Source organism: Triplophysa dalaica, chromosome 16 (assembly GCF_015846415.1).
Source record: "Triplophysa dalaica isolate WHDGS20190420 chromosome 16, ASM1584641v1, whole genome shotgun sequence".
In the NCBI taxonomy this organism is placed as follows: Eukaryota; Metazoa; Chordata; class Actinopteri; order Cypriniformes; family Nemacheilidae; genus Triplophysa; species Triplophysa dalaica.
In genome coordinates, this window is record NC_079557.1 from 19,338,345 (window position 1) to 19,351,565 (window position 13,221).

General features: G+C 38.9%; 1 protein-coding gene across 1 annotated transcript in view; it reads left to right on the forward strand.

The window, feature by feature from the left end:
• Positions 1-13,221, forward strand: part of aff2 (AF4/FMR2 family, member 2) — a 170,351-nt gene that overhangs the window by 119,413 nt on the left and 37,717 nt on the right. The window lies entirely within an intron of this gene.

Here is a 13,221-nt window from a genome sequence, read left to right on the forward strand (position 1 = left end):
TTTGTTTGAACGCAATGTGTGGACTTTTTACATGATCCCTTAACCAACGTTTTTTACATTTCTAATTAAAGGGATAGTTCACCCAAAAATGAACATTCTGTCATCATATACTAAATGTCATTTTTCTGCTGAACACGAATGACTATATTTGGAAGAATGTCAGGAACAGATCTCATCCTCCATTGAATCCCATAGTATTTATGTTCCCTATATATGGCAGTGAATGGGGGATGAGATCTGTTTGGTTACTGACATTCTTCCAAATATCTTCCTTTGTGTTCAGCAGAACTAATGATTACACAATGTTTATTTTCGGGTGAACTGTCCGTTTATTATCACACTAAAAATGTACTTCACAATGTTGCTGTAATTTGCTTAAAGAGACTTTACCATCAAATGGGTTTAAATAATGGAACAAACAATGCATTTTGTATGACACAGGACACATAATTGTGTTCTTAAATAAATGACCGAACTGTAATATTTAAGTAGACAACTGGACTACTTGTATTATCCCCAATTATCAAGCAGAAAAGGGCGAAGGTGCTGAGACATTCCCTGTTGCTGATTTAGGCTCCTATAGGTCATATATCAAGTAGAGAATATTTTAGTCCCATTATGTGTGTTAAATACATTGCCAAAGGACATTTCATACTTTCTGTGAGCACATAACATATTCCATTTATTTCTGTTGCGAAGTTGTCCCAGAGATATCCAGTAGTTTTAGTCAAGCACATACCTCCATACTGTAGCATTATAGCACAGCAGATTCTATTTTCATACAAACTCTATCTGCAATGGTGGTCCTGATGGCTTGGGATTGGGAACAGGAGGTGCAAATGGGGCCTCATTAAGGAGACAGAGAGAAATCATGCCCTACAGCCGTGTTCCCACAGAGGGAGTCTGGGACCAGAGATGCTGGAAGCGTTTCTGCTGCTCTGTCGTTCCCACAGTAGTGGGTGTGGGCTTGAGTGCCAGAGCTCCAGGCTCTGGGAGAGAGGGGTAGAGGTTCGTCCCTGCTGCAGTTAGGGAGGTGAGCGTCGGGTTTGCTTCAGGAAGGGGGAATTGTGGGTGGTGGTTTGGCTGGATTCTCATTCATAATAGCAATAATAGTGGTTCAGAGCAATGACTCGATTTGTTCTGGATGTTTAAAATATGGTTATTCTGTAGTAAAAGAAGCACCAAGTAGTTAAAGTTTACACAACCTATGTTTGATAATAAATTAAATACTATTTATTTTGATACAATTAAAAAATAGTTTTTGCAGCTGTATTCGATTTTTATTTTGCTTTTCTGTGTCTCATGATGTTGCAGGTGGTTGAGGGAATAACTGTGCCAGTTGCTAGGTGGTTGCTAAGCGGTTGCCAGGCAATTGCTTACTGAAGCAAGTAACAAAATCCTGTCTCCAGGTTTACGCATAAAAGACGAATCACTGATGAGATTTCCTTAACGACTCAATGATATTTCCTCGACATCAATGAAATTAAATGGAACATTTTGATGAAGTGTCTCCTGAGACAAAGAAGCAGAAGTCTCACAGATGTCTTCATAAGGGTTTCAGAAGAGATCAAAAGTCAGTTTTATTGAACATTTGAAAAAGAACGCAAACATTTGTCATCAAATTACCAAAAACCAGATTATTTTTGTTTAACAATCTGCATTCACTTTACACATCCATAATCTTAATACAGCGCATTTTAACTGTGTGTCTTACATCAGTGTTGAAAGTCATATAACTATTAATCTGACTCAGTTTCACTAGTTAGTTACCTCATGAAACCATTGAAAGAACGTATGCCACTGAATCAACAATTTTAATCAGGTTTAAGGACTAGTGTTAAAACAGCCCGTTGTGTTTTTAATTAACACTGAACTGAGACTTTTGTGAGGTATCCGCCAGGGCCTGTGATGTTCAGGAGGGTTTCCCTCGATTCCTGCATCCGCACTCCTAACAGCGAAATATGCCCATTAAAACATCCCCTACAGTTCAGCCCTGGGCTCCATACTGCTGCAAACAGCCTTCCGTACACAGGCGTGAGAGTGGTCGTCCCCGGGGCTCGGATGGCCTGGCAGCACTGTGGTTCCCATTTGAGCTTAAAGCCAGATAGACTCTGAACATTACTGGTCATTCTGCGCGTGTAATTATTTTCTGGGACTCAAGGAATAACATGTGAGTCTTTCCCGCTGGAGTGGCTTATTTTGCATCACACCTTGCAATAGTTATGTCATCATTCGTGAAAGGCCTCGAGCGTTATTAAAACAAGTCTGGCTCGGCATGAGATGTATTTTCAAATATTGCTAAGCCTCAAACTCGTGGCTGTGTAATTTAGATCTCAAACTGCATCGGATTGGCTCGCCATTCAAATTACACACAGCTTTGTTGATATACGGTCATAACGCAGCCTTGGTTATGTGAAATTGTTTTATCCTTTCCAAGGGAATCTAACACAGTTTAGTAGGCGTTATGCTTTAAACGAGAAAAAAAACGATCTGTTAATTGGGCAGAAAAACAAACTTAATTTTACAGGAAATCATATTTACTTTTCTTACCCCATTGGCATTTCTCTGAAAACTAGACTTAATTACTTGCGCATCAAGTAAATGTATCTTGTTTTAATGATCTTTGGATATTTGTACCTAAAAAATATATAAATAAAAATACTGAGCAGGAAAATTATGTTTTTTCAAGTGTTTCTAGTTTTTAATGCTTTGGGTAAAAAAGCTTGCTGTGAAACTGAGTCATAACTCAACTGAGTGCTTGGGTTATGGGTGATATCGCTCTCCAACGCTAATGTAAAGACAGGTGGTTTGGTGGACAATAGTGGACATGAACCGCTTAACATCATACTGTAGGTGTGTAAAAGCATCCGTGTTAAATCGCTCTTGGTTGATGTAATATTGCTCATGAAGCTTAATGCTGCCTTGCCTTTGATAAACTCACTGGCCTGAAATGTCTCTGAAAAAGCCTTTTAAAAATAGCAACTGGACTCAATACTTGTCAGTTTGATTTAGGAGGCTTCCTTGAGAAGTTTGCTTGTTTCTTTTATTTTGTTTTTACCTTAAACCGCTTCACTGTTTATCCACTGTTTAGAAGCACTGCGTGATAGGAATCTCATACTCCTAAAACAAATTCATTTTGAGCTTTTTCACACATTTACACGTTGCTTTTCCCACCTTTGTGCAATTTTTTCAGTTTCCGCGCCGCCTAATCGTTTGTTTCGCGTCTTCGTGGCTACAGTTATCTAAAGGTCTTGTTTTTCCCTAGAGCCGGAGCCTGTTGTTAGCCTCTGTGCTGGAGATCTGACCCCTCAAACACAGTCATGCTGTTCAGTCGACTCCTTCTGTCTGTTTGGACAGCTCTCACTCCCCTCGCAGGTCAGCTGTTTGAGACCTGGGTTTGTAGCAGCAGCGTGAGAGAGCGCAGACACATTTGACACTTCTCGTGCTTTTGATGCTTGAGCCTTGCTGGCAACCATGATCATATGTCGACTCTGTTTTTTAATTGGTTTAAAGCAGCAGAAACCAGGTTTTGCTACACTATGTACGACATTTATTCAATTTGACGAAAATTGTGTATTAAGCTTTTGGGAAAAAACATTATATAATATAATAATATGAATACAAACCTAAATATATTAAATTGGGTAAATATAATAATAATCATACAATTTAATTAAAAATAAACAATGTTTTGTATTTTAATATAACATTTTATGATTTCATTAATATTATACAAATATTTGAAAATTATTGAATACAGCTTTCCTTTAGCTGAGTGGTAATTCAATTCAAGTGTATTTATACAGCATTATTTTACAATGTGCTTTGTTCCAAGGCAGCTTTACAGGGGCAAACAGGAAAAACAGAAAAGTTAAACACAGCACAGTGCATTGTGTTTATAGAACGAGCAATAACATTCTAATAAAGAATATCTAATTAATAAATAAATAAATATTTGCGTAAGAGCATTGCGTTAACAACGCAAGCATGTGGGTTCGATCCCAGGGGATTGCACATACCTATGTAAAAATGTATAGGAAAATGAAATGTAAGTCGCTTTGGATAAAAGCGTCTGCCAAATGCATAAATGTAAATGTAAATGAATAAGTAAACCACCCTTTATATTTTCAATATATTATATTATATGTATTTTGACATTTTACCATATTTCTACCCAGTTTTTCACAATCTGATAGGGAAAGAATATATCTACTGCATTATGAGTGGTATAACACATTCAACTTAACTGTTTTTACACTGTTCTACCATCAAACTACCCAGTCTTTTATCAGGGCCAATTGACCCTTCATGTGGAGTTTGATTGACAAGCGACTGACCAATCAAAACGCTTATATAATGCGCGCACTGTTGCTATTCGCCATTTTGTCCGACAAAGGTTTTAAAAAGTCCTTCCCAATTTTCGCTGGCCGTCACACTGTACGAACATGATCCCAGCTAAAAGTCATGTCACTGTGAAATCTTAGTTGTCATAATGTACAACTATAAAGACTCATACAAGAAGACCTGTCTGGAGTTTTACCTCATAGACTGACTGTCATATGAGCCGCGCTGAAGGACTGAATCTCATCAACACTATCAGAATTTTATCGGAGGTAAAATTTGATCTTTAGGTCATAATAACAGTTTTACCCATTGCCTAAACAATGTGTCAGAAACCACTGGTGCTATCCAGACATTATGTCGTTACAGCAAGCACTACATTTGGCAAGAGTTTCGATCTATATTTTGTTTACTTTAGTCCTTTCAGTCACTTTCACATTTTGAATAAATGCACATTGCAGACCTTCTTATTGCTTTTGGCTGAAAGTCAACATCATTTTTTTCCAGAAATGATTTAATCATAAATATTCTTTAGTGCCGTGGGAGCGCTTTGGATGATGTCGGACATAGTAAAAGGGGCAGGCTTTGTGAAGAGTGAATGGTAGGATGTATTCAAACCTGCATCTCCCACATCAAAACCATCACTCAACATGTCATGAGCATGTGTGCAAACCATTAGACCCCATCTCCAACTTAACATGTGTTTTTAACAACATATATTTCATTTGAAGTAATTGAGAGACAGTAAACGATCCCAGGGGAGGTACTACTCTTATTTAACAGCACTTACAGTTAAACACCATCTGTCATTTCTCATAATGTTGTGTTGACAGGAGACATGAAGTGAGAATTTCAATGTTAATACTTGGTTGACAACTAGATTTTAAGGCAGTAGCTTACACACTGATATCACGTCAAACAAACTGATATTGAGTTTGTTACATGGAGCGACTTTAAATGTTTCTAGAAACACCATCTGGACGCTTCGAACGTGCCAGAAACATTAACATTCGTTTCGCGCGTACAGTTGCAGGCAAATGGTGATTGGCTTCGCGCTTCGGTCATATTAACGAAAACACAACCACAAACCGAGGTCCCGGCTTCCACATTACACCTCTATCGATCGGTTCATCATGCGTTACATTTGTATCCCATCTCCGTTAGGCCAAGGCAAGCGGTCACGCTTTCCAATCGCACACTATTACGACTCTAAAAATTCACACGCGTCCGTGCGCGCCAATTCAGAGGGCTTGAAAGTAAATGTTATGAAGGTTGGAAGGGGAAAATATGCGTATTGAGTTTACCTCCATAGACGGGTCTTGGCTGATAGCAATCTCTGTGAGCAGCCAAGCAGCAAATACATCAGGCGCTTCTCCGGGCGGCAGAAAAAGAGAGGCAGATGGAGATGGAGGGAAAAAAGCGCACGCTCCCTCCCTCCCCTCCCCATCCCCCCTTCCTCTATTTTCTCCTCCATCATTATTCATGTCTCTTCGCCTCCCTGTGCTATGTATCATATCAGCTGCCCTATCGCCATCATCGCCGCTCGTTCCAAACAATATGTTTTAATGGCTTACTGCAAAAACAGCCCCCGTATTTCAAGAGGCCGCAGCCTGGTGCATTACGTTATAGAGAACAGCAGGTAAAGAACACAACAAGTGACGTATTGCCTCTGTTCCAAAATCTGGTTAGCTGTCTACCTAGCTTGCGGTTTAAGGAAAAACCGTGACCTCATTCTTTGGTCTGTTTTTGCTAAATCACCCTATTAATTGATTGTGCAGGATGAGCATTTATCTGCAGATTCTGTCATTTGATACACGTTGGTTAAAAGTTCTTCCTGTACCATCAATCCTTTTTGTGTCAAGGGTCGAAGAGCGGAAAAATATGGAGGCCCTCAGAGGTATTACATCCTTCTAGCTTATACACAGATGATTTCAAGGGTAAAGAGAGATAGTCGTCTTTTATCCAACATGGAGAGAGAAAAATGGTAATTACTCTACCTGACCAGGGCGCAGGAGGTCTTATACACCCGACGGTGGCAGACAGCCACATTTAATTACTTTACTCAACGGAGACCCCTCTCAGCTATTTCATGCGTAAGGTTAAAATGGGCTCCGCCGAGGTTCCTCAATACCAATAACTGCAGTTTAATCTCTCGACCAGCTGCAGGTAGCAAGATCTTAGCTGGTAGGGTCATCTGTCCGCTCGGCGCTAAAACAGACTCCGCTAGGCCCTTTTTATGCTAATCTGTGGTGTCCTCTGCATGTCACAGTTGAAGATAAGAGCTGGTTCTTGGGCTTTGACATAGCTGTCTGGTGTACACTCGAGCTGTTAGCTCGGAGCTCGACAGGATTTAAAGGGAACATCTGTTTTCAGAGCCTCTGTGACATGAAACAACACCCATCTCAGACAAGAAGCGCTTTTAGAGGCAGCTTAACACCAATAAAAGAAAGTACGAATATATGAAACGGAGACAGAGAAAGAAACGGAGAGGGTTTAGACGACAGTGAGATGTCTACAAGCAAAGAAGCAGACACTGTCTGGAGGGTGTTATGTTTCAGTAACGTCTCAATGTAATGTGATATCTGACTCTAACCGTCTTCAAAATCAAAGTAGATTGTTCAGAACGAGCGAGAGTTCCACTTAATTGTGATGACGTTTGACCCAGTACAAACCAGAACTGTTCCTGTTAAAGTGATAGTTCACCCGAAATGAAAATTCTGTCATCATTTACTCCAAACCTGTATTCTGATGAACACGGAGAATATTTGGAAGAATACTTATAAGCAAACAGATCTCAGTTTGTGTATGTGATTATTTAGAGTAGTGTTTTGTTTTTCTTTGGGGAAAAAAGTTAGAATTCAATTTGATTTATGTAGTGCTTTTCAGAAGCTTAACATCACTGTGGTAAAGAGAAATAAATAGATAAATGAATGAATGAATGACACAATATGCTTTTATAATACAGGGTTATTGCAATTTTTCTCAAAACGATGTACATTGATGGAACTTACTGACATAACTATTTTGTTGGATTGTCATACAGAAGCTGTCAATTGTTTAAAAGCACTTTTAAAGCATGCATAGTATTGACTATACTATCATTTTGTCACTGTCATTTTTCAATAATCATTTTTTGTATGTACAATATTTAAAAATGATTTTCATCACGGGAGAGACACAAGCCATGTCCAGAGAATCTTGTGATTGACATTTGACTGTGTCAACAAGCAACTACATAAACCACAAATGCATAGCAAAAATATAGACAACTTAAACCGTTAAGAACGTCTTTGAAACCACATGACAACATCCTGGCAAATACACATATTGTTAAAAAAATCTAAGTTTGATTTCTGTCAAAAGACAACTACTGTACATGACTTAAAAAGTCACACAAATATTTGGTTGGACCGCTTTGCTCACGCCACGCGTTCGCAGTGGCATCGTTTCGATAAGCTTCTGCGATGTCACAACATTTATTACCATCCAGAGTTGCATTCATTTTTGCCAAGATCTTCTACTGATAAGGGGAGAGTTGGAACAAAGGTCCAGCACATCCCAAAGATTCTCAATAGGGTTATGGTGTGGACTGTGAAAATCTGTCTCGTGCTCCCTGAACCACTCTTTCACAATTTGAGCCCGATGAATCCTGACATTATCATCTTGGAATATGCCCGTGCCATAACCTGGTCATTCGGAATAGTCAGGTAGTCAGCTGACCTCATTCTTTGGGCACATAACGTTGCTGAACCTAGACCTGACAAACTGCAGCAACCCCAGATCAAAGCACTGCCCAAGTGATGACTTTTATTTTGGACGGGCAGTGTATAAGGTGAATCATGTGAAACTTACAAGGAAAAAAGCACTAATGAAGCCCCACACCTAAACCAAACCTTCACTTACGTGAAAGCAGATGATGGATAAATGTACCCATAGAACTGTACGAATTAGCCACCTCGTAAAATGGATGTTGATAAATGTAAAATGTTGGAATAATCTACAAGCTCGATGAGCAGTTTTAAAAGCCAGTAAACAGTATCTTCCTTTCAAGCTTAAGCAAGTCTATTCACGTTTCCAAAAGTTTTTTATTACTTTCTTTCAGACTCAACAATGATTTGCACAATATAAACAACAGATTCTCTGTTTACTTGTGTCTGGCGAGTCTTCAACGTGTTATGATGCAACCCTGCAACTTCCTACACGGTTAAGTCAGCAGCATCAAAAGCAATATTTGATCTCCCTCGCACAATTCTCAATGTTAGATTGATTTGACTGTCAGAATTCAGAAAAACTTGAAAGACGTATCGCCTCTCAAACTCTGCAAGCTGGAGCGAACTCGGAAAAATGTCCAAAACCAATGCAAGTTACAGTTGATAAATCAACTATCGACTCAATTAAACCTTAATCTCCTTCAGATATATTACCATCCAAGTCCAAAAGGAGCAGGTGGTGGACTCCGCTTCCAAAATCAAAGAACAAACTGTTCAGTGTTTGCTCAAACTGCTTAGTTTTTGCCAAGGATTATCCATCAATTACAGCAGATGCTTGGTATTCTTATTTCTGTAACATCACTCCAACCGAATTACTTTACTGAATTATATGCAGAGAGTGGATATGAGCTATAAACAGAGCTTAAATGAGCTGCGCTTTTAGTAGATGATTTAAAATTTGTTTTGACAGGATGTATTGGAAAACGAGATTGCAGTCGTGGGACTGTTGCTGCTATGAGGTCTCAGCGTGAGCTTAAAAAATCTTAAAAACTGTTTTTCTGAATGGTTGGAATTGAGAGAAAATCATTGCTGCTTGAGATATTTATATTTTAAGTAGATTTGTTTACTTGCTGAAGAAAAATAACTAATTGGTTATTGAGGTGTTGTTGTAGGGCTGCTAATGGGTTGTTAGCTTGTTGCATACAGTTGCTACGGCATTCTTGGTGGTTGCTAGGTTGTTACAATTGGTTTTGTTCATATTTTACCCAACCATGGGCTGAAAACAACACTGCATTTTTCAAGTTTAAATATAACTCAAGTCCCTACAATACAAGTCTATTGGATTTTTTCTGTTTTATTGTTTGTCATATAGAAAAAAAGCCAGATCACTAGACATAGCGAACTTGGATGTCTTTGAATAAAAAAAAATGGATGTCGTTGATTCAAAGTATCATTCATCATTCATTCATGAGTATCAAAGAGTGTGCTGCTCTTCTTGCCCTACCAACACATGTAAATCAAATGAGTCTATTGGCCCTGACACTGTTCTGAGGTCAGTAGGGATGGATCTACATTAGTTAGCGCAGTGATACCTTGATTTTTTTTGCTGAGTGTGAATCTGTCAGCGGGCTGATGTGCTTTTGGCAGGTTCAGGCTAATTGGTGCTCGCCGTTTGGCAGCCGAGCCGCCCTCACAGCTGGGCCGCAGCTAAACCCTGTGTCCTGCGGCCTTTGATATTGATATAAATGTAACTCAAGCACGTCAAGCAGTCAGACTTGGAGAAATTCTGTTCTCCTGTGCCGGAAATATGTCATTCAACACACCTGGCTCTCCACTTGACCTTGACCTCCTGCAGCTGCCAATTTCTGACCCATCAGATATCAAAGGCTTGTGCTGGGTTCTATTAAACGTAAAGGTGGATTTTTCAGTTTTCTACTTGAAAAGTGGATTAGAGTGATTGGACTTTAGAGCTGTAGACTTTTAAAAGACAAAGTGTTTAAACAGTTTAAATTTGATCTTAAATGCAAACATGTAAATAACAATGAATGGGTGAATTGATGATATGTTTTAGTAAAACATATCATGTTGCTGTATAAAGTGGACTGTGGTACAATGCACACACAAGCGTAATGCAGAACAACAGGTGCACATCCAGGGATTTTTCTGGCTCAGAATGAGGCAGAGGGGGTGCCATCCTGATCTTGTACACACACACGTAGGCCTACCGCACCATTGAGTCGCCTAACCACAGTTACTTAGTTTGACATATTAAAGTCCTAATAAAATGTTTAACCAAAGCAGAAATATTTGTTTTAATGACATAATGCTTTTTTATAATTTTCTACTAACTTTTCAGCCCACAATAGCCAACAGAATTAACCAGTCTTACTACATGAGCTCATTCACATCTTGCATTCTCTGAGGTTCACTTTAAATGATTCAAAGATCTCTTACTGAAAAGTTCAATAGTTTAAATGAATCGGTTCAAATGAGTCATTCGTGTGCGAGTCGTTCTGAACGCAATTGTGCATTCATTCCGGCGATATCACTGTCTACAGTATATGATTCAACGATCCAACTGCACAGCTAATGATATTCGTCATGTTAATTTAAGAAATTTAAAGAAATTAAACATTCTTGGATGCGAAACAAGCAGCCGTGAAACCCAGGTAGCTCTTGTTCAGCAACTGGTTTTTAGCGCCTCAGTGTGTGTGATAACGAAACAGTGCCTCCACTGTGTTATGCCGCAACTGCAGTTACAAATGATAGTCTGTTAAAGGTCTGATGAACTGGGCTTTATTGTTTTATTCTGTTATATGAGGTCTACTTATGACGTTGCGTGGTTTTTAAATCCCAAAACATCAAAATCAATAAGTAATAGGCTATTTTCTACCCAGCCAGCTCTGCAAAGGCTCGGTTTTAATGGGCGTGCTGATTTGAAGACAATTGGAAGTAAACGCCCACTGCTTTGATTGGATAACAGTTTCCATAGTTGGAGCCTTCTGTGAATTTGGTTAGAGACGTTATGTTAGGTTACACATTAGCACAATTCACAATTTTCACAATTTTTATAAGTATTTCATGTGACGCATTTGCACAGGATGATTTTACTCAAATTAACTGACTTATTTCCCAGATGTGATGGCAAGGCTTTGCGTATAGATAATATAGTGTATAATTGTATTGCGTTTAATGATATATGACCGTACCTGTCAGCATTTGAGACCAGTGATCACGAACTGGACAAAAGATCACCGCGATTGAGGGTCTCAAATGTTACAAGAGTTTTCATGATAAATAAACAAATGGGAGACTCTCAGTAACTTATGGATATAACCCAGCACCCGAAATAATACAGCCTCCATTATTCGCAAAAGGTGGATAAAACCTTTAAAAATGATATATGAGCCCACCAAATCACAGAGATGGCGATTCGCACAGGCTTAAGTTCACAGACAACCTCTGCAATTATTACAAATGACTAGAGGTCTCCATGTTTTTCCCATATGAGCTGGAACGTCTTTAAAAATAAACTTTAACCCTGCATTCCTAATATCGGAATCTGAAGGAAGGTTATGCAGCGACTGAATTCTTCCACAACCACGGATGGCACAATATTTAGCTATCTTTAACGTCTGTTTATTTCTTGCTCGCTCTGTTTGGTTCCGCGCCACTTGTGGTACTTCAGTTCTGTCATGTGCGAACAAGTGGGCGGGGCTAGAGAAGTATTCTTTGATATTTTTTTGTTGAGTCGGTATTCAACCTATCAATGTCGTCATAGATGGCCTTGGAGTCAATAACAGAAGTAAACTAAGTAACAAGGGCGTTTTTAGTTCTGACACTTACATGATCTTCGCATGAATACGATTCCCTCTTATATAACAAAAGCTCAGGTTAAAATTGTGATTTTTATTCATGCCTCCTTTAAATGTGTTTTACCCAGTTCACTGCATTCTAAAGCTAAAATACACTGCAAGACTTTTGCTCAGATTTTCAGTCTGGACTTGTTGCTGAAAACCTGTGCCAGTCTGCAGATTTGATCAGTCTGCAAGTGTATGATGTCTAGTTAATAAAAACTGTTCAGATTTTAAAAGTCTTGTAGCGCTTCAGCTATCTTTACCACAGATCTTGACCTATGCTCTGCCTTGTGGACATCATACTCTACAGTATGTTGATATCAGAATAATGTCCTAAGAAAAAGTGGAGAATTAAATTAATTTACTGATATGTTGGGCAGATCATGATCTCTAGTAAGGTTTATAATTTGTTTAGTCTTGTAATGTGTATAAACATGCCTATAAACATGCACATGCCTCCTGTTTCTTTTTATCCTCCTCCAATCAAAACATCACAGTTGGCTCTCGTGACTTCAAAGCGGGACTTTTTGTATTGTGTTGTATAATATATTTACAAGTATGCTTCCAGCTCAGCTGTATGATTTCATAGTTTTATTCTCAGCCAACCAGAGGCATTATGTCTTCATCTACCCCCAGTTTTTCTTTCAATTCAACTTTTTATGATAAGCTAGAGCTGCAGTAGAACATTGATATTAATACTGGAACATTTTTCAACATATTTAAATGTAGCTCTGTCGCCCCCTTAAGTCCTGATGTTTGTTACTCTGTATTCATGTTTTATTGCATGAGTTTGCATACGTTTCAAAAACTCTCTTTTTATTCTGGGTGCATATGTGTCTGAGCCATCAATGGTGCATCAACAAACAACAGTACCATTACTAGAACCGCCAGATGTACACACACAGGAATTGTTGCCATGACGATCACCTCATCTGATACCTCACAAGCACTGTTGTGTTGATCATTTTGTGGTTAGGAAATATTTCACTGGTGGATGACGTTTGCTTTACAGATGTCAGGTCATTCCCGAGATATTCAGACTCGCTTTCAGACAAAACCAAACAAATCCCAGTGCCATAAACAAAATTCAAAGCAATTCTATTTTTCTCGAGCCAAACTGCAATGAGCTTGCAAAGTCAAGATGGTTTTTATAGAGGTCTTGAGGTTTGTGCATAAGTACTTCAGTCTGGTGGTGTTATTGTAACACCAGAGATGTTTTGATTTCAGGGCTTCAGGTCAACGATATGCTTTCGGTATGTTTGTTCATTGCGTGGACAATCACACAGTTCTTTCTTCTTTGCTTGTCAGTCAAG